A 23,700-nucleotide genomic window follows, 5' to 3' on the forward strand; every position below is an offset into this window, starting at 1 on the left:
GTAGTTGTGGCACGCGGGCTTTTAGTTGCCCCGCGGCATGTGGGATCTTAGTTCCCCGACCAAGGATTGAACCCACGTCCCCTGCATTGTAAGGTGGATTCTTTACCACTGGAACACCAGGGAAGTCCCTAGGCACTCTTCTGAATCAATTTTTAGGCTGCATGTTTCACCTAATCAGGCACCTTTCTGTGTTGCCATGTTTTTGTAATTTTGGTGGCCAGTTGTGGGTCAGTTCCTGCAGACTTGCTGCCCTCCTCCTGAAACCTCCTTCCTGGCTCAGCCTGGTCCACCAGAGAAAACTTATCCCTCATGACTTAGTTTCATGGACTCAGACCAGCTTCGGGCCACTGATCACACCTGAGACTTCCCTGGGTGTCCATTTCCTAATTGACATTATGTGATCCTTTGGGTCATCACAAGTGGAACATCCCCCCTCACTGTGGAGGCAGCAAGTGTACCCTCCTCTCCTCTGCCGTCTCCCTTCCCCATCTACTGCTAAGTCTCTTCGTTGGTCTGCATGACGCACAAATGTTATTGAAGTAATTAAGTAATTACCTTCTCTCCTGGGGGTTATGTCCAACTTTTCAGTATTATTAACAAAGCCACAACAAGAAGATCTTTTTTTCCATGCTGCTGAATCAGTTCCTTAAGATATATTCCCAGGAGTGGGATAACTCATCACTGGATTTGGGAATCGGGGAGGAAATAAAAGAAAAATGGCAGATTGGGCGCCCAGTTCACCAAACAAGGGAGCCAGAAGGCAGTGCATGTCGGTGAGAGAAAGCGACTGTTGAAGGAAGAAACTCTTCTTCCCACTACAGATAATACCTCTAGTGGGTGGAATGGTGGCCCCCAAAAGATACGTTCCACCCACAACTTGTGAATGTGACCTGACTTGGAAAAAGGGATTGGCAACTGTAATGCAGGATCTCAGGATGAGATCCTCCTGGATTAGGGTGGGCCCTAAATCCAATGACAATCCTTAAAAGAGAAGCGGAAACAGACAGAGACATAGAGGAGAAGACCATGTGAGATGGAGCGGAGGTTGGAGTGACCCACCATCTATAAGCCAACAAATGCCAAGAACTGCCGAAGGCCACATGAAGCTCAGAGGAGCACGGGACAGATTCTCTCTTGCAGCTTCCAGAAGGAATCAACCCTGCTGACACCTTGACTTCAGACTTCTGGCCTCCTAAGCTGTGAGAGAATATGTGTCTGTTATTTTAAGGCACCAAGTTTGTGGTCATTTGTTATGGCAGCCCCAGGAAACTAGTGCCGTATCCATCTCTGCAGCCCCTTCCAGAAGGACACAGCCACAGCTGCAGGCTCCAGCTGGGCTCATCCTGGGAGCAGGCACAGACGTCACTGTTTTGAGCACTGAGCCCTTTTCAGGAGGAAAATCCCCGGGTGTGCCGTGAATACTGATGTCAGGGATAGGGATGCCGGGGCCTCGGCCCACCAGGGAAACCAGAGCATGAAATGGGGTGAGGCCGGCCATTGGCAATCCATCTGGGAAAACAAAATTAGGTTTTTTTTTTTTCATCCATTGCACATGCAAATAAATCCCAGGTGGACTGAGGCCAGAAAGTGAGAAACAAAGCTTGGAATTATTTAGCAGAAAATATAAGACAGGGCCTCCCTGGTGGCGCAGTGGTTGAGAGTCCGCCTGCCGATGCAGGGGATGCGGGTTCGTGCCCCGGTCTGGGAGGATCCCATATGCCGCGGAGCGGCTGGGCCCGTGAGCCATGGCTGCTGAGCCTGCGCATCCGGAGCCTGTGCTCCGCAACGGGAGGGGCCACAACAGTGAGAGGCCCGCATACCACAAAAAAAAAAAAAAAAAAAAAAAAAAAAAAAAAAAAAAAAAAAAAAAAAAAAGAAAATATAAGACAGTATTTCTATGACGTTGGTGTAGGGAAGGATTTCTTAAACAAGATCAACCTTGGTGCTTGAAGCATTTGACTACGTTGAGATGAAAAACCTCTGTACATCAAAGGAGACCATAAACAAGCATACAGGTGAGCCAGAGACCAGCTGAAAAGCCTTGCAATGCAGGGTAGTATCCAGGATCTACAAAGAATTCCTACAAATCAGTATGAAAGACACTCTTAACTCCAGCTGAAAAATGGGCAAGGTATGAATAGGGAATTCACCAAAGCAGACACAAAACACATGAAAAGGTCTCAATCTCATTAAAAACTGGGGGGAGACGGGGCAAATCAGATGACAGTGATGTGCACCCTCATCAGATTGGCCAAAAAGGAAGAATTCTGGCAATGTCAGCAGCTGTGAACCCTGAGAAGCAGGAAGGTCTATGTGTCCCTGGCAAGCGTGCATTGGTGCAACCAGGGTGGAAAGCCACGGCCTCACTCGTGTCATAGGGTGAACTGTGTCCCCCCCCTGCCAAATTCATATGTTGAAGCTCTAAAGCCCAGAATGGGACAGTGTTTGGAGAGAGTTCTTTAAAGGGGCAATTAATTTAGAATGAGGTCATAGGAATGGGCCCTCACCCAACAGGGCTAGTGTCCTTATAAAAAGGGGAAAATTTGCACACAGAGACAGAAACACGTAGAAAGAAAACAGCGGGAAGACTCATGGAGAATGCCATTTACAAGCACCGGGATGCCTGAGGCCACCCGAAGCTGGAAGAGAGGCCTGAAACAGACTTTCCCTCCCAGCCTTCAGAAGGAACCAACCTGCCGACACCTTGGTTTTGGACTACTATAGCCTCCAGAACTGTGAGAGAATACATTTCTGTTGTTTAAGCCACCCACTCTGTGATATTTCATTACGGTAGCCCTGGGAAACCAATACAGCCACCAACCAAAGAATGGCTCATTAATTGTGGGACATCCACCCAATGAAATCCTATATGAGAAGGAAATCAATCAACACAAGCAAGCTGCAGAGTGACACAGACAGCATCATATCATTTACACAAAGTTTGGAAACATAAAAAAATGCTAGGTCTAGTTTTTGCAAACATAAATGAATAGAAATAGTATGAAAACAAGCATAGGAAGAGAAACTCCAGAGAGGGGTGATATATCCCTGGAGGGAAGAAGAAACTTAGCTACAAAAGGGCCCCCTGAAGTCGGGAGCTTCAGCTACACCTAGAATGTTTCTTTAAAAGGACTGAGAGAGGGCTTCCCTGGTGGTGCAGTGGTTGGGGGTCCGCCTGCCGATACAGGGGGCGCGGGTTCGTGCCCCGGTCCGGGAGGATCCCACATGCCACGGAGTGGCTGGGCCCGTGAGCTGTGGCCACTGGGCCTGCGCGTCCAGAGCCTGTGCTCTGCAACGGGAGAGGCCACAACGGTGAGAGGCCCCTGTACCGCAAAAAAAAAAAAAAAAAAAAAAAAATTACGGAGAGAAATAAGGTAAGACTCATGCATTCAATAAATGCTGAGCGCCCACTAGGTGAGGGCAGGGGTGGGGCCCATGCAAAATTGCCCCCAAGAGTCTGGGTAAATGCTTCTTGATTCAAACCCTGCTCTGGGCATCCATCCCCTCCTTCTCCCCAGCAGACATCACAAAAACACACAAGGTGAGTTTCAGAAGGCAGCTTTTTACCCACACCTGTGAGCGTGCATGCACGAAAACATACACAGACTTCAAAAAGAACAACACAACATAGCAATTTTCTCTCCCTGTTTTTTTTTTTTTTTTTTGCATAAAGAAACAGAAAAATTCAGGTCCATCTTTCACATCGTGGTAATAGGAAAGAAAAGAACAAAAATATACCAAGAAAAAAGCTGCCAGCAAGACAACAGGGACCCAGTTTTCAGTGAAAAAGGTATGCATACCCCAAAGCCATAACCTCACAAAGGCCCAGGAGGAAATTCAAAAAGGAAACAAATGTATGGAAAATGGCCAACCTCAGGAGTGGCCGGAATCCCCACTCACAAACCCTCCCACCTGCACACGTCGGGAGTGACGGAGGTGAAGAGGCTCCTGGGGCCTGAGAATTCCCACCCACTGGGCCCACAAATGACAGGGAGCAAGTGACCCTCAGAGAGGCCAGGCGTCTGGAGTGTGGGAAGGGGCCAGGCTGAAGAAGGTCGGGGACACCAGGCCATGTGGGGAGGCCGGGGGCTCCCCAGAGATTGTCTCAAACACAGAGGATTTGTGAGTGCCTCAGCCATGGGGCAACAAAGTAACTGTCACAGAAACTACGATGAAAGCACCGCTTTACTCTATTTCCAGTTTTTTGAATAATGCCCAGGGCTGGGAAGATGGGGGACTAAGAAAAGGAGGGCTTCTGTGCGCACAGGATCTGAACCATCCATGAATCACCCAGTGCCCATTTAGGGTGTGCCAGTCAGTTTCAGGCACTGGGGCTGCCCTTTCATCCAATCAGCTGGTTTTGTACTTACAGCAAGTCTCTGCGGGGCACTGGCATGATCCGACCGTCACTGGACTGACCGACTTGTCCGGGTTTGCCTGGGACATGCTTGACTTCAGCACAGAAGGCACGGCATCCCAGAAAAACAGGCACAGTTGGTCACCCTACGCTTTTTGGGTGAGGAGATCTGACCAGAGAGGTGAAGTGGTCGGACCAAAGCCAAGTTGCCAAGCCAGGATTCAAAGAATCCACAGTGGCGCAGGTAGGGAGCAACTGAGAAATCAAGGGCACCCAGATCAAATCAACTTTGAGGGCCCTGGACACGTGCTCTTTTGGACGAGAGTAGCTAAGCCTCAACGCTGGGTGAGGGCTGGTGAGTTAGGCAGGCCCGGCTGCCACCCATGTCAGTGTCTAGAGGGCTGCCTCCTTGTAAAGCAATTTGGCAACTTGCAGTTCATGCTGTGAAACTATCGAGCCTTTGACTGAATAATACTATGCTTGGAAATCTATTCTAAGGAAATTATCCCTTTTTTTATTATTATTAAAAAGCTCCTGGAGGACTTCCCCGGTGGTGCAGTGGTTAAGAATCCACCTGCCAATGCAGGGGACATGGGTTCAATCCCTGGTCCGGGAAGACCCCACATGCCGCGGAACAACTAAGCCCGTGCACCACAACTACTGAGCCTGTGCTCTAGAGCCTGCGAGCCACAACTACTGAGCACGTGTGCCACAACTACTGAGCCCGTGTGCCACAACTACTGAAGCCCATGCACCTAGAGCCTGTGCTCCACAACAAGAGAAGCCACCGCAATGAGAAGCCCACGCACCACAATGAAGAGCAGCCCCCACTCACCACAACTACAGAAAGCCCGTGCGCAGCAACGAAGACCCAACACAGCCAAAATTAAAATAAGTAAATAAATGAATTTATTAAAAAAAAAAAAAAAAGCTATTGGAAAGAAAATGTTCTCTGCAGTATTATCTGGAAGAGAAAATAAACCTGAACAGTCCACAGGGGGCGATGGCTTCGTACATCATGACCCATCTGCCCAGGGGCACTGTCACACAGCCACAAAAATGCAATATGGATGACCAGCAACATGGAAAACTCTTACGATGTGCGTTGTAGCTTATGGAACAGGATAAAAATGTCTCTTGTGCCTACAACTTGGCAAAATGCTCTTGATTGAGGATCAGGCTGGAAGGGAATATGCAGAGTGGTGGGCATGGTGGGGATAAGGGAAGATTTTTATAAATTAAAGATAGTGTTTAATCCCCTTATATTGTCTTTTCAAAAGCAAGAAAGAAGAATTTTCTGCACAGATAGGCTCATGTACATGGACAGAGACATCACTTACCAAGATGGTCTTTGTGGTACTGGTGGAAATACCAAATGATTGGAAACAACCTGAAAATCCATCAAGGGGGCATAGTTAAATAAAAACTGGTACATCCAGGGACTTCCCTGGTGGTGCAGTGGTTAAGAATCTGTCTGCCAATGAAGGGGACATGGGTTCAATCCCTGGTCCAGGATTATCCCACATGCCGCGGAGCAACTAAGCCCGTGCGCCACAACTACTGATCTTGCACTCTAGAGCCTGTAAGCCACAACTACTGAGCCCTTGTGCCACAACTACTGAAGCCCACACGCCTAGAGCCCATGCTCCGCAACGAGAAGCCACTGCAATGAGAAGCCTGCACACCGCAACAAAGAGCAGCCCCACTCACCGCAACTAGGGAAAGCCCGTGCACAGCAACGAAGACCCAGTGCAGCCAAAAAAAAAAAAAAAAAAAAAAAAATGGTACATCCATACAATGGAGTACTACATAGCTGTTAAAAAGAATGAGGCAGCTGTAGTTATAGGATGATCATTAAGATACATTAAGAAAGAAAGGCCAAGTGCAGAAGTGTGTAGAGAATGCTACTATTTGTGTAAAAATGACACACACACACACACACACACATACAGCTATACCTATATTCCTATATACGCAGAGACTGTCTCAGGAATGAACTCTGTGGAGGTCTATGGGTGCCTGGATGACATGGGTGGGAGGGCGCTTACCTCCCCTCCATGCATTTGGTACATGTAGTGGGTTAAATGGTGCTCCCCCCAACCCAGATACAGATACCCGAGGCATTCTACAGATTCAATACAATCCTTATCAAATTACCAATGGAATTTTTCAGAGAACTAGAACAAAAAAATTTTAAATTTGTATGGAAACACAAAAGACCGAAATAGCAACAGCAACCTTGAGAAAGAAAAACGGAGCTGGACAAGCTCCCTGACTTCAGACTATATTACAAAGCTACAGTAATCAAAACAGTATGGTACTGGCACAAAAACAGAAATATAGGTCAATGGAACAGGATAGAAAGCCCAGAAATAAACCCATGCACCTGTGGTCAATTAATCTATGACAAATGAGGCAAGAATACACAATGAAGAAAAGACAGTCTCATCAATAAGTGGTGCTGGGAAAACTGGACAGCTACAAGTAAAAGAATGAAATTAGTGTGTTTTCTAACACCATACACAAAAATAAACTCAAAATGGATTAAAGACCTAATTGTAAGGCCGGATACTATAAAACTCTTAGAGGAAAACAAAGGCAGAACACTCTTTGACATAAATTGCAGCAATACCTTTTTGGATCCACCTCCTAGAGTAATGAAGATAAAAACAAAAATAAACAAATGGGGCCTAGTTAAACTTAAAAGCATTTGCACAGCAAAGAAAACCATAAACAAAACAAAAAGACAACCCACAGAATGGGAAAAAGTATTTGCAAACGAAGCAATCAACAAGGGATTAATCTCCAAAATAAACTCATGTAGCTCTACATCAAACAAACAACGCAATCAAAAACTGGGCAGAAGATCTAAATAGACATTTCTCCAAAGAAGACATACAGATGGCCAAAAAGCACATGAAAAGATGCTCGATGTCACTAATGATTAGAGAAATGCAAATCAAAACAACAATGAGGCATCACCTCACATTGGTGATCATCAAAAAATCTACAAACAATAAATGCTGAGAGGGTGTGGAGAAAAGGGAACCCTCCTACACTGTTTGGTGGGAATGTAAATTGGTACAACCACTATGGAGAACAGTATGGAAATTCGTTAAAAGAATAAAAATAAAATTACCATATGATCCAGCAATCCCACTCCCGGGCATATATCTGGAGAAAACCATCATTTGAAAAGATACACGCACCCTGATGTTCACTGTAGCACTACTTACAATAGCCAAGGCATGGACGCAACCTAAATGTCCACTGACAGAAGAATGGATAAAGAAGATGTGGTACATATATACAATGGAATGTTACTCAGCCATAAAAAAGAATGAAATAATGTCATTTGCAGCAACATGGATGGACCTAGAGATGATCATATTAAGTGAAGTAAGTCAGACAGAGAAAGAAAAATATCATATGATATCACTCATGTGTGGAATCTAAAGAAAAAAATGATACAAATGAAGTTATCCAAACAACAGACACTGACTCACAGACTTCAGAAACGAACTTATGGTTACCAAAGGGGAAGCATGGTGAGGGGAGGGATAACTTAGGAGACTGGAAGTAACATTACACACGACCATACATAAGACAGATAACTAACAAGGACCTACTGTAGAGCACAGGGAACTCTACTCAGTATTCTTGTTTTGTTTAAACATCTTTATTGGAGTATAATTGCTGTACAATGGTGTGTTAGTCTACTCAATATTCTCTGATAACCTATACGGGAAAAGAATCTAAAAAAGAATGGATATATGTATATGCATAACTGAATCACTTTGCTGTACACCTGAAACTAACACAACACTGTAAATCAACTATACTCCAATATAAAATAAAAATTAAATTTAAAAAAATACAGGATATCCAGGGAGCTGCTCACTGTGGCTGGGAGGGTGGGCTGGGGGTGGTGGAGGAATGTACACATCACCCTGGAGACCCAGGGAGACAGAGGGAAGCCACATGACCCGGGTCAATCATGGAGGGGCGCTCCAGGGAGGGGTGCTCTCCTGGCCTGCCTACAACCTCCTGCAGGTCCACGGAGGCTCAAAGCAGTCACAGGGATGTCGTGTGGATTGCAACCCTCCCCCAAAGACTGCACTGTGGTTGTTCTTGTGATCTCATCAAGGGTCATTAAGGGCTCTGGAGGTCATGCAGATCCACTGGATCCAGTTCATTTGTTCATTCATTCATTCCACAAGTATTGACTGAGTGCCTACTCCAGGCACTGCTCCAGGCACTGCTGACAGAGCCGTTACAGAGACACACTGTGAAAGAGACAAATACATGGAATCAAAGGTATGTCAGGTGCTGCTAAAAGCTAAGGAGGAAAAGGAGGTAGGGGTGGAGGGCAGGGAGAGGTGAGGGTTTGACTTTAGGTAGGACAGGCCCTTCACTTTTGTTCTGGAATGCATCAGTAGGTGCTCAAAAAATATTTGGTGAATGCATCGGAAAATATAAAAGGCGCAAGAGAAAAAATAAATAAATAAATAAATAAATAAATAAAAGGCGCAAGAGACTTTGAAGATCATGTGCTCCCAAACTCTCAGTTTACAGATGAGGAGACTGAGGCTCCGAGAGGCTAAATGGTCAGCCACGTGTCACTGTAGCTATGAAGTGACCCAGCAAGGCAGAGGAGATGCTGGGGTCGTCTGCCTCGTGACGCCCGCCAACGGCCATCCCTGTTCCTAATTCATCACAACCTGTGGGCGGCAGGGCAACTGCACATCTGCCTGTGGCTGGAAGCAGTGAAAGCCTGTGGCGCCACCCCTGACCGGCGTGCGGAGACCAGGGCCGCTCGGAGTTGGCGCTGGATGCTGAGCCTTGCCTCGCCCGCAGCTCTTCTCGGCAATCTCAGGGGATGACGAAGAGCTGCCCGTCTGCTCCTGGCGTGCGTTTGCAGCGACTTGGTTTACACAGAGCCCAGCCAGCTTGTGGGGATCACGCACGAGGTCACTGATGGGCTACCGGCCGGGCCTGTGCTGGTGCCCCAGGGAGGGGTCCAGGAGTGAGTAAGGTGTGCCCCCCCTCCAGACACGGCCATCAGAGGTGCTGGGAACACAGCTCAAATATTGCAGCCCGCAGAGCAGGGTCAGAAAGTGAAGATCTGGGGGCTGCGACGGGGAAAGGGGCCTAAGATGGGGTTCGGGGAGCAGCACCGGTGATGGGACTTGAAGGATGGGCAAGGTGGAGATGGTGGGGGGAAGGCCAGGAGGAGGGAGCGCAACCGGGCTCAGGGGCAGGTGTGCGGGTCGGTCCAGTGTCCGGGGCTGTACCCCCAGAAGGGCAGGGTCATCCACGAGGCCGGTGGGGGCCTGGCTATCGTGTCTTTGATGGAAAGCGGCGGGAGGTGTCGAGCACGGCAGTAAGGGAGAATGGAAGACGCTTCTCTGGAGGATTTGAAGTTCTGGATTCATTTCCTAGTTTCCTGTGTGACCTTGGGCATGTCACCTGACCTCTCTGAGTCTCAGTTTCCTCACCTGAACATGGGACTAAGGATCCTTCCTGGGCTGCTGTGAGGAGCAAGCAAGCACAGTACATGAGCAGGAGCCGCTACTAGGACTCACGTCTCTGACAAATGTTTATTGGGCACCTACTGTATGCCAGGCTTTGAAGCTGACCTGGGCTTCAGTGGTGGAAGGCAAAGTCTTCTGGCTTCCTGAGGGGGAGATGGACAAGTTATCAAGGCTCTCAAATTCTGGTGGGTGGGGCCTCGGGGCAGGGAAGGGCACCGCCCCAGCCTGGCGGCATCGGGGTGAGCTTCCTGAAGGAAGAGGAGACACTCCCTCGGTGAGGAGAGGGAGGAACAGCACAAGCCAAGACCCGGAGGGACGGCCTGACCCCCTAGCCCCTTGTCTCCTGGGGGCAGGCCTGCCCCTACCATGACTGGACATGTGTCCCCAGAACGTGTGTGGGGGGGAGCCACTGGCACTTGGCAGCGGCAGTGGGCAGGAAGGCTAGACGTCCTGCAGTGTGCCCGCCAGTCCCCACGACCGGGATGGGCCCACGTCCCGCGTGACAGTCTGACGTCTCACCCGGCATTCATGTGGGCAAAAACCCTGCTTGAAATGATCTGCGTCTAGAGTCTAACTTCATCTTACATATAAATGCAAATTTTCTTTTCCTGCCCCGTTTTAATAGTCACTGAATTTTCCAGGAATGCAACCACCATGTCAGTTGAGGGAAGGTTGTTCTTTGTTTCATTTGGACATTAACCAAGAGCTGGTCACCATTCTGGAAAATCACGTCACCAACGGCCTCACCCACAGGGCACACCTGTGACTGTCTGCACTTGTGGCCGCTGCCTTCCTGGAGATCCTGGTACAGGACAAACTTCTGATTCCCCACATCATTTTATGACAAATTACCTTCCTTTTAATCCTCCACTTTTACGTTATAATGAGGGAACTATATCGCTGTTTCGGAAATCACACATACAGGCGAATTACATACCTATGAACTCAACTTCAGGCAAGAGAGTCACGTTACAAAATATTAGTTTTATAAAAGAAGCATCGGGGGACTTCCCTGGTGGTCCGGTGGTTAAGACTCCGTGCTTCCAATGCAGGGGGCACGGGTTCAATCCCTGGTCGGGGAACTAAGATCCCACATGCCGCACGGTACAGCCAAAAGTTAAAAAATAAATAAATAAAAGAAGCGTCGAGTCTGAATGTTTGCGAGCCCCTGAGTCAGGAGACACACAGGGAACTGGTTTTATGATGGTGTCAGCCAGGGCTGAGTGGAGGGACCAGCTGGCCTGGGGCACCCACCAAGGAGCACGCAGACCTCAGGAATGAGTCAGTGATGTGGGAATGAGTCAGGATGGGGGATCAGAACCTCGCACCACCCCCTCCAAACAGTGCCCTCAGGCGGAGATTTCAAAAGTACCTTTGCCTGGTACTGACTCATCTGTGTTCTCATAGGTGCGTCCTGGGAGAGGACTGTGATCCCGAGAGCAGCCAACTGCACACAGTCGCCCCGATTTGGGTAGGCAAGGTGGAGGCTCCTTACGGCAGATAAGACTTTGAAACTGAATCCACCTGGGATACAGTCGGCCTTTAAGGAGGGTGAATGACCCACCAACGAGGGCAGGGAATGTCAAATGAGAGACACTTCCAGACCAAATGGCAGGTCACTTCAGAGGACATGATCTAAAGCCCCTGGGTTCACCAAAAGAGAGAGGGATGGACTTTCTCTTCATAAAAAATGTGGTTTCCTTTTGGATAAATGTGCAAATATTTAAAAACTATCAAGACGAGTGTCAAATTTCCAACCTGCCTGGGACCCCCGTGGTTGGACCCCGGCTGTCCCTTAGAGGGATGAGGCTAGAGTGCCAGGCATCGGCCAGATGACCAAAGCCCTCGTAAATCACGTCAAGGAGTTGAAACTTAATCCCAAATTTAATGGAAAGCCTTCGGTGGATGCTGACCAGGGAGCAACGTGATCAGGTCTGCATCTTAGAAAAGTCAGTTTGGCTACAGGGTGGACGATGGGCAGGAGGGTCCAAGACTAGGCGAGGAGTCTCGCAGCATGCTGGGGGAGGGAGGCAGATTGTCTTAGGGGGCAGGAGAGGACAGCAGGGCCCGTGTAGCGGGGAGATGAGGGTGGCCCAAGAAATCTCGGGGGTGTGGGCACAGAGGTGGTCTGGATTGTCCGGGGGGAGATGTCAGCGGCCTGGCTTAGCAAATGGGCACGTGCAACCCTTCTGCAGCCCATGCCCTGGGCAGGCACTGCTCACGCAATCCTCCCTGCAAACCTCTATGGCAGGTCCATTATGATCATTTCCGTCATTTTTACAGACAAGGAAACAGAAACAGAGAGCTTAAGCCCTTGCCGTGGTCATCTCAGTGGGACCCCATTCTCAGAGATTCCAGGGCTCTTTTGGAGGCAGACTGCCAGGTCTCGTGACTGATTTGTGCTAAGGAAGAATGCGTGTCTGCGTGGACCGGCCAGGGTCTGCTCAACCTCATTCAGGAACAAAGAACTCAGGTTCTTCTGTCCAGGCAACGGCCCCTAACTCAAACCTGCTCATGCTGAGATGGTGGCCCTGCAGAGTTGCCTCGCTGAGAAACGGGTGGTAGAGTGTTCCTGGTGGGCAGCCAAGCTGGGTGGGTGCAGCCAAGAGCCTCCTGGCTGAGTGGACACAGCTGCCCCACGCAGGGAATGGACCAGACCCTCCTCCCGCCTCCCAAGGTCTCAGGCAGCTCTGATCAGGGCCAGCAAGGGTGCAGGACGCCCCTCCCTTCCTGCTTCTCCACCATCACCGGCGAGAGTCACTTAAGCCCTGTCCAGAGTCCAGCGGTCCTTCTGCAGAAGACCTGGCGGGGTACCGGCTGGAGGCCAAAGCGCAGAACCTCCCCCTTCCCCACCCCACGCCTCCCTAGGCGACCGCGAGAGCAGGAGACGCCGGCCCTGTGGGTTTGGGGCGCCCTCTGCTGGACATTTTCCACTGTCCGCCGTGTGATGCCGGCACCTGCCTCCGGACTGGATTTTGGGGTGTTGGCGGCAGGGGGGAACACGAGGCATGTGGGGAGAGGATCTTCTTTCTCCTCAAGCTGGGAAGGGGAGGCAGTCACAGGGGTAAGATGGCCGGTCCCCAGCCGATGAGAAAGAATACGCAGGGCAGATGAGCCTACGTTTTTCATTTCAATTTTTGTGTCCCCATCAATAGCGATCTGCCCTGCTGGGACCCCCACTCCATCCCTCCCACAGGCCGCCTTTGATCGCTTACCTTATTTACGAGTCACAGTAGCCCTCGATAATCACAGTGCTAAAATCATTTTAATGAATATCACTGCTACTACTACTTATTTTATTGGATATTGTTTATTAGCTATTGGATTCACAATAGCCCATGATAATAGTATTAAAATTGTTTTAGTGGATATAATTATTCCTACTTATTTATTAGATATTATTTGAATGGCTATGCCAAATATTCTTACTTATCTGTGGGTATTTTATTCAATATTATTTGTTGGATTTGGAAATTTATTAGATACAGGATATTACTTACTGTATATCAGATATTACTTATTGGATATTGGATTCACAGTAGCTCATAATTGTAGTATTAAATTCATTTTTAATGGCTAGAACCACTCCTATTTATTTACTGGATATTTGATTGGATATTATTTGAATGGACAAAACTGACAGAACTCAGTTATGTGACCAAGCCTCATTACCTCGTTTAATCCTCCCTTCTATTATCAAGCCCATTTTTCAGATGAGAAAACTGAGGTCCCCAAAGATTAAGCCCCATCCCCAAATCACAGGCCAGCACTCTCCCACCTTCGCCTTGCGGGCCCCTCCCACTGAGCCAGACAGCTTGCACACACACACACACACACACACACACACCCCATCCCCCTACCCAGCCCCAAGGCAGTGGTAAAGTTCTAACTGGGCTCCGACTAGCTAGCGGGAGCCACTTACCTTCCGCCACCCGCTGGTGCAGCTCTGTCCAGTAGCTCCTTACTTGAGAAGCGGCGGAGGCGAGGGCCCAGCCTGACACATGCGCACCGGAGTTCCCGCAGCGCCTTCTGCGATGGGGGTGGGACTTGGGGATTCCCATCACCCCTCCCTGCGTTCAAGTGAAGAAGGCTTTGGCCGAAACCATCTGTGTGATCAGGAATGTTGATTAAAGAAAGGTCATTTCTTGGCTGGCGAAGAACAGCCTCTTCCAACAACATTCTTTCAAAACAAATCCATCTCAGCTCTGTGGGGTGTGCGTCCCAGGGTGCTGGTGCTTCATGAAGATCCCAGCGCGTCCTAAGGGGCCCCTTCAGGTTTTCTTCCTGGAGACACACCTGAGCTAGACATTGGGCGGTGGGGGAGGAAGGACGGATTAGCCCTCACTGAACACCCTCAACCAGGTTTTCCAGGCCCTGTGCAGGGTGTTTTCATTTGCTGTCTCACCAGCTCATTACCCGTGGGGAGACTGAGGCACAGAAATGTTAAATGACTTCCTTGCCCAGGGTCACGCAGCTGGGGCATGACAGGCCTAGGATTTGAACTCAGACCTTTCCCACTCCAAAAAACCCACGATTTCCCCATTAAAGTGACCTTTGTATTTGGCCTGTGGTCCGCTTTGACTTCCAGATCTTTTTCTCCTCCACGTTTGCACAAGGCCAGTCCCATCCTGTCGGGCAGCAATATGCAGTGTTTAAGTGCACAGGCTCAGGGATCAGCCCACCTGGGATTTAACCCTGAGCCCACTACTCACCTGCACCAGGTAAATGCCTTCATCACTCTGTGCCTCAGTTTTCTCATCTGTAGAAGAGGGATAATGATAGCAGTACCTACCTCCGAAGGATCCTGTGAAGAGTGAATGAGTTAATATTTACATATGTAAAATTCTTAGAGTCTGGTACAAGATAAATGCTCAACAAATATGGGCTTTTAATCACTGATGTAGTTGCTCTCAGCCCTGGTTGCGAATCAACCCAGGAGCTTTAAAAAATGCCAACATGTGGGCCCCACCCCAGAGATTCTGATTTAATTGGTCTCAGGTGGAGGGAGGCCAAGTGTAGGTGTTTGTCAGAGCTCCCCAGGTGATGCCAATGCTCAAAGGTGATATGCAAAAAAAAAAAAAAAAAAGGCGAGATGCACCAGGCCAAAGTCTCCACGGCAGGGCTGGTGTCCTGGGCACCCGGATAGTGGGCAGCACCCAGCAGGTGTCAGGAAATGCTGGAGGGCTTCTCAGATGCCCTGTGGGTCTAGGTCACTCTTGATTCAACATCAAGATCACGAGTTTGGATCTCATCTCCCATCACTTAGGAGGGAGGTCACCCACTCAGACGCAGGTCATCAACCCTGAAATAAAGACAAGCTCTGTCCCATCCTGCAAGTCCCTAATCCAAACATGAAATCATCCCAACTCTGCCTCTGCCAAGGGCTGTGCAAGTTCCACCTGGACTACGCCAAGTCCCCGGAATTTCCGAGAAGGGATTTGCCCCGTTTCTTTCTAAGTCACCTGCTGCTGGCCCCTGGCTTCCCTGGGATGTGCCAGGAGGAGAAATTCAGGTCCAGTGAAGATGCTGGGGCAGGCGGAGGGCTCTGAGCTCCAGCCCACCCCTTCCAAGTCACCCAAATCCCTCTCCAGCAGAGGAGGTTGATACACGCTGGCTCTTTATACCATTTTACAAATGACTTCCACTCTCTGGGTCTTTGTTTCTTTGTCTGAAAATACTTTGTAGGTTTCAGTGAGGATTCAAATGATTGAAGACACAGAGCAGGGTTGCATTAAGTGGTGGTTATTCATTTTATTTTTATAAATTTATTTATTTTATTTATTTTTGGCTGTTGGGTCTTGGTTGCTGCGTGCGGGCTTTCCCTAGTTGCGGCGAGCGGGGGCTACTCTTCGTTGCGGTGCGCGGGCTTCTCATTGCGGTGGCTTCTCTTGCTGTGGAGCACGGGCTCTATGCCTGTGGGCTTCAGTAGTTATGGCGTGCAGGCTCAGTAGTTGTGGCTCGCGGGCTCTAGGTGCACGGGCTTCAGTAGTTGTGGCACGCGGGCTCAGTAGTTGTGGCGCATGGGCTTAGTGGCTCCGCAGCATGTGGGATCTTCCTGGACCAGGGATCGAACCTGTGTCCCCTGCATTGGCAGGCGGATTCTCAACCACTGTACCACCAGGGAAGCCCCTTAAGTAGTGGTTATAATACAACAGTCACACCGGTTGTGACGGGGGTGGCCCAGGCACGTCACCTGATGAGGGGCAGCTGGCCATGCTGAGTGGGGAGAGGGCTGCAGGGGTTCAAGGCCCAGGTCCGGCCCTTAGAGGAGGGGTCAGAGGCTGGCAGAGAGCAGACAGAGAAAGTGCAGTTGGCACCAGAGTCAGACCCATCCCCTGCTCCATAAAATGTTCCTAACTGGGACCTGACTGTAGACAGAGAACACACTCAGGGACCACCATGGGTTGTTTGCAGCTCTGGAGCCAAGCATCCTCATCTCTGCTCTTCTGGCCCCAGCTGCAGATCCCAAGCATGGGGACCAAGCCAGAAAATGCTGCCCACCCAAGATGGCGTTCCCCCCCCCGAGACATCAAGGGACCCACATTTCCAGAGTTCCTCCAGGCACGGAGCAATATGCCTACATAGGCATGACACGTATCTTGGGTAAGCCTCCCGGCAGCCTTTCAAGGAGATGCCAGCCTCTGCTCTCTGCTTTAAAGACGACTGTGGCTTGGAGGGGTTAGATGCTCCAGAATCTACACCCAAATTTGCTCAAGTGTGAAGCGTACCTTTTCTACTGTTTGCATGCTAGAATCAGATGTAGCTGAAATATCAGTCAGGGGTCTAAGGGACCTCCCTACATTATCTGGTTAAAATTATATGATGGAAGATGCACAAGTCTAAGATGCACAAGTCTAAGTCACGTTCCCTTATGGGGGGACAGGTCACTCTCATCTCTCCAGCTTGATGTCTTGTGACAAGGGGTTGGCATCACAAGTCTCTGTTGACTTAAACATTCATTTATTCATTCTTTTAACAAATATTTATTGAGCACCTCCTGGCCATGATATGAAGCACTACAGACCCAACAGGGAACAAGACAGACAAGGTCCCTGGGCTGACAGAGCCGGCATTCCAGGGTGTGTGGGGAGCCAGGTGAGCAAGGAAGAGACAAAAAAGTAAACAAACAACAATGATGAAAGACTGTAATAAGGGCTATGTATCGGTTATGTGTTGCTGCCTAACAAACACTCCTAGACATATGGCTTAGATAACCATCATTTATTTCCTTCCAATTCTGCAGTTTAGGCCAGACTCAGCTGGGCAGTTCTTTTGCTGGTCTTGCCTGAGGTCACTGGTAGCCTCAGCTGTTATCGGGTGGCTTGACCGGGGGTGGGGTGGCTGGAGGGTTTCAGCTGGCCTCACCAGTGTCTTCTCTCTCTCCATGTAGTCTCTCATTATCCAACAGTGTACCTGATGGCTTCCTTACATGGTGGCCAGAGGGTTTCAAGAGCACAAAGGCAGAAATGCAAGGCCATTTGGGGCCCAGGCTTTGGAACCAGTGCTATGTCACTTCTGCCACTTTCTATTGGCAAAGCGAGTCTGCAGACCAGCCCAGATTCAGGAGATGGGAAAATTAACTCCCCCTTTTTTTGTGGGAGCAGCTGCAAAATGATATGGCCATGTTTTTCAATTTACTCCAGGCTAGGAGAGGCATACCAGGTGCTGAGGTAGGGCAGAAGTCGGAAATCAGGCCCACAGACATATTTGCTTGGCCTCAACAGTGTTACACTTAAAAAAAAAAAATCAAATTAACTTTAAATGCAGAAACCAGAGCATTTCGTGCAAAACTCCAGATTGTCCAGCTTCTTGGGAAAAAAACAGAAGTTCTGGCAACACCTGACCCGCATTCCCACATGGCAGCAGACTATTTGCTGAGCGGTGGCTGCCACCACCAGACGGGTATCAAAGTTCTCACCTCTCCCTGCTGATTTCCAACCCTGAGGCTGAGCGTCTTTCGCCAGTTAGGACTCTTCAGCTACTGTGGTTCTGACAGGAGAGCTAAGGAGGAAAGTGAAACATCGCTCCTACCTGTGGAAACAACAGTAGACCAAGAAGAGCCCACGTTTGGTTATTGGTATTGTGTATGTCATTCGTATTTGCAGAGACTCAGCAGTTGGTTCTTTACGCCTCTGCTTCGCTTTTAGACCCTTTTGGCATCTTCCACCCTTCTGATACAGAGTTGGAGGAGCGGAGCACGGAAGTTCTCCATAAAGACAAGCCATTGATGCTGTACCTGAAGGATGAGAAGCCAGGGTGAGTGAAGGGAGGGGGCATAGCATGTGCCAATGCCCTGTGGTCACAGAGGGGCCCCTGGGGCTGAAGGGTGAGGTGTCAAGTGGCACAGGATGAAGCTGGACCCGTGGGCAGGGGCCACGGCATGGCCGGGTTTCATTCTCAAGGCAGTGGGACAGCAGCAAAGGGCTTTTAAGCTGGAGAGTAACATGGTGGGATTTCCAGAGACTGAGAGAGCAGATGGGAGGGGGCTAGGATTTGGGGGGATGGGTTTTTATAGAAGTTGAGTGGGATTGGCAGAGAACACTGGTGAAGACAAGAGGGTCTGTCTGTCAAGACGCCGGTCTGTCTGAAGGAAGCCTGGGTAAAGAGAGGCCTCCAGCGACTCAGGTGGCCCAGGGTCTTCTGCTGTAGCCTCTGTAGGGTAGGAAGTTTGAGTGGCTCAGACCGTGAGGAGTAGGACTGGCAAACTCTGGCCAACGAAAGCCTTGGCCAACTCTGGAAGCAGATGCATCATTTCCAAGATGGAAAGAAGTCTGGGAGATGGGTGGGTCTCAGCTCTGGCTGACCAGTAGAGCCACCTGGGTCCTATTCCTGGGCCCCTCCAGACTAATCAAGGTTGAACTCCTGGAGGGTGGGGTTGTATGAGTTTCCTATGGCTGCTGTAACAAACCACCGTGAACTGAATGGCTTCGAACAACACACATTTATTATCTCGCAGTTCTGGAGGTCAGAAGTCCAACACTGGTCTCACTGAGCTCAAATCAAGGTATCACAGGACGGTCTTCCTTCTGGAGGCTCCAGGGCAGAATTGTTTTCCTTCCTTTTTCCGACTTCTAGAGGCCGCCCACATTCCTTGGCCTGGGGCCCTGCATCACTCTAACCTCTGCTTCTGTTGTCACCTCTTCTCTTTGGTCCTCCTGCCTCCCTATTATAAGAACCCCTGTCATGACACGGGGCCCACCTGGATAGCCCAGGATCATCTCCCAGCTCAAATCCTTAACTCAGTCACATCTGCAAAGTCCCTTTTGCCACATCAGGTCACAGATTCTCTGGTTCAGGGATTAGGACATCGATGTATCTGGGGGCCGGGGGAGCATCGTTCCGTTAACCACAGGAGTTAAGGTATCTCAGGGGTTTTTCTGCAGAGAACGCTGAAAGGGAGGGCCCTGAGCACAGCTGGCTCTTCTGGCCATGTCTCCAGGCTGGGTGCTGTGTGGACCCATCAGAGTGGGGACTGTGTTAGTGCCGGTCCCCCTGTGTTGTCTGCTGACAAAAAGAGACAGCATAAAGGCGAAAGGACAGTTGTAGGAAGAACCTGGGCACGGGTATCAGGTAGACCTGGGCCCAAACGCCAGCTCTGCCTCAGACCAGCCACGTGACTTGGAGCAAGTGACTCAAATGGCTTGTGACGTTCCTGTCTCTTAGGGGAGGGTCACGATGATCTCTTAGGAATGCTGTGAGGATAACCAGCAGCGAAGGACCCACCACTGTATGGTAGGTGTCCGAAGGATGCTGTCCCCCCCAAAGTCCCTGGGCAGCTTAAAGGATGGGGGGAAGGCAGCTAAGGGGCACCGACACCCCAGGCAGGTGATATCCCCTCTTCCTCCCAGCTGCAGTGGGGAAACACAGCAGTGGCAGCGATGGAGAATCTGGCCGGGCTGGAATTGTTAGTCAGTTTCCCCTTTCCTGGCCATAGCTGATAAGTATATCCTGCTGGATAAAAATACATCCACCCTTACGGTAAGATTCCCAGGCTGGGAATTCTCCGAGCACCCCGCCTCCAGCCTGGGGGAGCGCAAGTTGCCTTTCCCTGAAAACATTTTAGGAGTGGCTATGGTTCCTGGGCGAGGAGTCCGGCAGCCCTGCCACACTCTGAGACGGGGAGGAGGCTGCTGCTACCACTGGGGAAGCAGCAGGCCAGGCTGGGCTGTGGTGCAGGGCACCCTGTTAGTAAGTGGCAGTGCCAACGGAGCCGAGAGGCAAGAGCCCTGTGAACAGCACGGGGCCTTGCTGTGCGCTGGCCGGGGCTTGGTGCCACGTGGTAGCCCCTTCAGCTCGCACTATGTCCCCAGGATGGTCTCGTTGTCCCTGAGGCACAGGAGGTAAGGAACTACCCCAAGGAAGCATTGGTGGTGGAGACCGGATTTGAACTCAGCCGTCTGGTATTTAACAGGTAGACTGGCTCCTGCTGAATCAAATTCAGAAAAGTTGTTCGGGTTTTCAGTTTCCTGATGGTGAGGAAGAGGTCTGTGGATCACCCCAGATGCCAGCTGACACACACACAGGTGGCAGACCTCACACACCAGACACGTGGCGCTCCCGCCCGGGGCCGTCTACAGTACACAGCACTGGGGGTAGGAAAGTGGATTCCCATTTCCTCAACCTTCCCAAAGACCCAGCAGCTAGTGTTGATCATTTTTCTGATTTGTTCCCTATATTTAATCCCTCATCCTTTTTTTTGAGGCTAACGTCACACAACACAAACCATTTGAAAGTGTGCAGTTTGGTGGCATTCAGTACTTTTCACGACGTCGTGCAAGCATTTCTTTTTCCAAAACGTGTTCTTCACCTGAAGGGAAACCCCAGGCCCATGAGCAGTTGCTCCCTGTTCCTCTCTCCCTCCAGGCCCTGGCAACCATGAATCTACTTTTGGTCTCTAGGGATTTGTCTTTTCTGGACATTTTGTATAAATGGAATCATAGAATACATGGTCTTTTGTGACTGGCTTCTTTCACCCGGCATGTTTTCAAGGTTACTTCATGTTGGAGCATGTATCAGTGCTTCATTCCTTTTTACGGCTGTATAGTATTCCACTGTATGAACAGGCCACATGGTGTGTATCCATTCATCTCTTGGTGGACATGTGGGTTGTCTCCACCTATCGGCTAATGTGAGCAGTGCTACTGTGAACATTGGTTTGAGCCCGTCTTCATCTTTCCTGGGTATATATGCCTGAGAGTGGAAGTGCTGGGTCACATGGTAACTCTCTTCAACTTGCTGAGGAAACGCCAAATGGCCCCCCATAGCGGTTGCACCATTTTCCATTCCCACCAGCAGTACACGAGGGTTCCAATTTCTCTGCACCCTCAGCAACACTCACTATTTTCTGTAGCTGTTGCTTCATGATAGCCATCCTAGTGTGTGCGAATGGCTTATCCTCTCTGTGAAGGATAAGTCCAGAAAGTGGAGCTGAGATACCACGCAGCCCCACCTCCACAGATCCAGCTGAGAAAGTGGATTACCAAGGGGATCCTAGAACTCAAACCCTCTGCAGCCCCGGGGGTGACTTTATTAGCAGGGAATGCGTTGCACGCAGAGAAACATCCTTGGGTGAAAATGGACTGGGGCCAGGGGAGGCCACTGACACAACTCTTGGAAAAAATTCGTGGGGACAGTGAGGATCATGCCCTACTCACACCGAAATTTCAGAAGCTGCTCCAAAACCTAACAGGCAGTGAACATGAATGAACTCCTCAAGTTCTCCAGAAAGCTACAGGTTTCTTTTACAACAAAACAACAACAACACACACACACACACACACACACACCCCCTCACTCAAAGTTGGTTTTGGTTTTGGTTTGGTTTTGTTAATTAATTTATTTATTTTTGGCTGCGTTGGGCCTTCGTTGCTGCGCGCAGGCTTTCTCTAGCTGTGGTGAGCGGAGGCTACTCTTCGTTGCGGTGCACAGGCTTCTCATTGCGGTGGCTTCTCTTGTTGCGGAGCACCAGCTCTAGGCTTGCAGGCTCAGTAGTTGTGGCACTCAGGTTCAGTAGTTGTGGCTCGCAGGCTCTAGAGCGCAGGCTCAGTAGTTGTGGCACACGGACTTAGTTGCGCCGCGGCATGTGGGATCTTCCCGGACCAGGGCTTGAACCTGTGTCCCCAGCACGGGCAGGCAGATTCTTAACCACTGCGCCACCAGTGAAGTCCGGTCTTGGTTTTTTACAAAATCCCTTGGCTCTCATCAGCTTCTATTCCAGCTGAAAAAATGGTGGCGGCTCCAGCAACGAACCTATTTCAGCTCCCATGGAGGAAGTCTTCCCTGACTGACCCCTTCGGCCACAAAACTGTTTGATTTTCCCTCCTTGGCCATTAAGCAAACACATGAGCAGCTTTCAAGAAGGTCTGTCCCCTTTCCAGAGAGACAGGCTGATGGTCTGCCTGGCCTTGAATCCAGCTCTGCCCTCCCACCACTGAGCCTGAGTTTTGGCCAAGTGATAACTTCTATGGGCCTCAGTTTTCTCTGCTGTAAAATGGGTTGTTGTGAGGATGAAGTGAGTTAACACGTGAGGTGCTTAAAGCAGTCCCTGGTGCACAGTTGGTCAAAACAAGGTATGTGTCACTCTCTGAAGCCAGCAACAGTATCAGGAAGGTGACACGGTCAACCCCCATTGTCCCATCTCCACCTGCATCAAAACTGGCAAAGCGCCCCTCCCCCACCACCTACATCAGGCAATCTGGGGTCTATTCTTCCAGAACTGGGTTCCTTTGCAGGGCAGGCTTTGAGCAGACTGACATCTCAGGTACTGTAGACATAAAAGGGACCTGGCAATGATCTGGTCCAGGGTTTTATATAACAAGGAATTATGTCCTTGCCCTCCAGACAAGGAAATCTAGTGACTTAAGTCTCATTTTAGAGACAAGAAACGGAGGCTCTGGGAGGGCAGAGACTGCTAAGGTTTCCCAAGGGTGAGTGGGCACAGCCAGGACCCCTCGGAGCTGCTGGTAGAGGCCTGGGCATCGCAGGGCCGGGCTTCAGGCTCCGACGGCTCCGACTACACCCTTCCGCAGACAGCCAACTTGGGCACTGGTTTCTGGCCAAGTCTTTGTTTAAAGAAAGGGTTCCACAGCAACCTTCCCACCCCGCCAAAGATAAAAAGGCTGGCAGACCGCTGGACCATAGAACCTTCTCGCTGTTATGGAAGGTGGAAAGAATTTAAAACCAACTTCCAGAACTACCTGACGCTATGCTGTACGACTGAAGAGGAATAGTCCATTTCTTCTTCTTTCCAGGTGACTTCAGGAGTGATTCTGGCAGACTTCATGTACGTAACCTTGGCATTACTGGGAGAGTCTCTCTTTGCCCCGTGTCTTTGGTGGAGATCTGCGTGTGACATTTTTCAGGACCCCTGGTCTTTGTAGCTTTGTAGTCTCTGGGCATGAGAGCAAGAAGAAATTACAGAGAATTCTGTTTGTCAGAGACAGAATTCTCCAACATATAACTAGACCGTTGAGGTCAGGATCCTCTATTCCTCTTAAGTCTAATTTCGTTCTCTCTTCCAAGGAAAGTAAATTTGAAACTGTCTTTTGGGGGGGTCAGAATGGGGACTTATTCTGATAAGGGATGGAAGACACCAAGGCAATGACTGTGGAGTGTGGTGAAGGAGTGTATCTCACACTGTGAGCCAGGATCCAGGGAGCTGACACCCAAACCGTTTAAGATGTGGTGTAAAAAAGATAATTTTCCATTCAGAAGTCAAGCCAAGCTGTATCGACAAGGCTAATTTAGTGGGAACCACTGTAAAAATCAGAACCAATTACAATGCCTTCCCCATCAAATTGTTTTATTAGG

Source organism: Hyperoodon ampullatus, assembly GCF_949752795.1.
Source record: "Hyperoodon ampullatus genome assembly, chromosome: 18".
Lineage (NCBI taxonomy): Eukaryota > Metazoa > Chordata > Mammalia > Artiodactyla > Ziphiidae > Hyperoodon > Hyperoodon ampullatus.